General features: G+C 47.9%; 1 long non-coding RNA gene across 1 annotated transcript; it reads right to left on the reverse strand.

The window, feature by feature from the left end:
• Positions 1-1076: 1076 nt before the first annotated feature.
• LOC117352513 lies at positions 1077-1683 on the reverse strand. Its single transcript, XR_004537709.1, has 2 exons — positions 1599-1683; positions 1077-1464 (listed from the first exon to the last, which is right to left on the reverse strand). It is a non-coding gene; the product is annotated as an uncharacterized LOC117352513 (long non-coding RNA).
• Between the last annotated feature and the right edge of the window lie 743 nt (positions 1684-2426).

The following is a 2426-nucleotide window of genomic DNA, read 5'->3' on the forward strand; positions in this document are numbered from 1 at the left end:
TACAATTCTGGGGTTCAAAAAGGGACTGGATGACTTCCTGGAAGCGAAAGGGATAACAGGGTACAGATAGAGGTTTACCGTACAGGACATTGAGTGAATAGGGTATGGATATTTTAGATTAGGTAGGGAACACTTTCAGGTCATGGACCTGGGGGGCCGCCGCGGGAGCGGACTGCCGGGCACGATGGATCCCTGGTCTGACCCGGCAGAGGCAACGCTTATGTTCTTATGACTCCATGACTGCCCCAATTGTGGCAGCGATGCTGGTCAGTTCTCCTATCTGAGGCTGTGTGGCAGCCATCGCTTCTAACATTCAGTAAAATAAAAGGACAAGCCTCACGTGGTCAGCATTTTTATTTTAATAGCAGCCATATAAGGGTTATTCTTCATTGTCGGATATAAATTCTGTCTTGTTTATGTATGGAGGGGATAATGCCTTGATCAGGGTTTCTCAGCCCAGTACTTGGACACCACCATTCAGGCAGATTTTCAGGATATCCACACTGAATAAGCAGGAGATAAAACTGTATGCACTACCTCCCTTTTAATGCAAATGTAACCGAGTCATATGCATTATGGATATCCTGAAAACCTGCCTGGATGGTGGCATCTGAAGGACTGGGTTGAGAATCATTGGCCCAGAAGAGGTGGTGGAGACAGAGAGTGTGTCCGAATTCAAGAGGACCTGGGATAAGTACATGGGATCTCTCAGAGAGAAAAAGAGATAACAGTTACTGCGGACGGGCAGACTAGATGGGCCAATTGGCCTTTATCTGCCATCATGTTTCTATGACCTAGCTGTAGAAAGAGGGGCACGTACCCCCTTCCTAAGCATGACTGGCTTGGCAGGGTTCAAATCCAAACTAAAGGCCCACTTCCCCTCACTGCTGTCAGATACCTAAACCCACTATAACCTCCCTAACCCTGAAATATCCTGTCTAAATTAGATTGTAAGCTCTTCTGAGCAGGGACTATTATTAGCACCCTTTCAATTGAAGCATCTAGTTATATGAACCTTTTGTCCATTCCTATTGCTGCTTCTCTCCCCCCCCCCCCAACACTTTATTTCATTCAAAAACACAGTAACAAGGTCCAGCTTTATTCTGCAAATTAACCAAAAAACCAACACAATTAAAATGTCCAGGAACGAGATCAAGCCATGTGACTGGCAAAGTGGTAATGAAGGGTTGCTCACTTCCTCTTGCCCAACGCAATGGTTGTCTTGAGGACTTTGGGAACATAACGAATGGTGAGGGACACCCGGGTCTCCCGTGTCAGCGTGTCTCCGTAGCGGGAGTCGCAGCTGGCGATGTTTGCAACATTCTCAGTGATGAAGTCAGAGGCGGCAGGGCGGATTCCATGGAGGTAGCAGCTGTACATGTCCCCGCTGAGTACCAGCAGACTGCGTGGCTCCACCAGCAGGGAAAGAAAGTGCCGGTCCTGCTCCATTTGGCAGGTCGTGACCTGTAGCAGGGGAGGGAGAGAACATGGATCTTAGGAGCTGCAACACCCAGGACCGTGGATACAAGTGACAAATTACATAATAACTGGGCAGACTTCTGTGAAAATGCTTGGCATTAGGCTCAGATACCCCTCACCTTGATGCGACATCTGGACACACAAAACTGTTGTTTTCATGGTTTAGGATTGCTGATTTGTTTTCTATGGTAGTGTTGGAAAGATGGGAGGAGAAAATGTGCTTAAAACCAGTACCATATACAACATAATAATATACAGCATACTTTTCTTTCTATTTTGTACTTTAATTTTACCTTCCTTCCCTAACAGGAGACCTGAAGCAGTATGGGGCTCATAATCAAAACTTTAAAACATCCCAAAACCAGCCTAAGTCATCCCTTGGACATCCTAATACAGGGATATCCAAGTGCCGATAATCAAAATCAACTTTCTGGATGTGCAGTAGCACTTCTAAGCTGCTGTGCGTCCAGAGATCAAAGGGGTGTGTTGGGTGGTGGGAATCTGGTGGGTTTCAACCTGGTCGTACTGCAGCCATAATCAAAACTTTCCTAGAGGGAACTTAGATGTCGGCAGTTAGACTCTTTGAGTTGCGCCTAAGTTCCACAAACTGTCAAGAAGACCACTGGAGGATTTAAGGCATGACACCCTCCCCCACCCCTCTTATTCCCCAGTGGTCACGATCCCCCTCCCACCACCCAAAGAGCAGATAGGCTTCCCATCAGCTGATTGCGACAGAGGAATCCCCATCAGCTGAGCCAGTTTCAGGGATTCCTGGTGGCTCAGCTGATGGGGATTGCCCCTGCCAGGATCAGCTGAGCCGTGGCACCCTATACCCCTCCCCCCAACATCTCAACATCCCGAAAAGCCCTCACCCCCACCCAACATTCCCAGACCCTCATACCTTTGGATGAGAAAAAAGCAGGAGGTAAGCACACTCCCTCCTGCCT

The sequence above is a fragment of the Geotrypetes seraphini genome, unplaced genomic scaffold (assembly GCF_902459505.1).
Source record: "Geotrypetes seraphini unplaced genomic scaffold, aGeoSer1.1, whole genome shotgun sequence".
Classification (NCBI taxonomy): domain Eukaryota; kingdom Metazoa; phylum Chordata; class Amphibia; order Gymnophiona; family Dermophiidae; genus Geotrypetes; species Geotrypetes seraphini.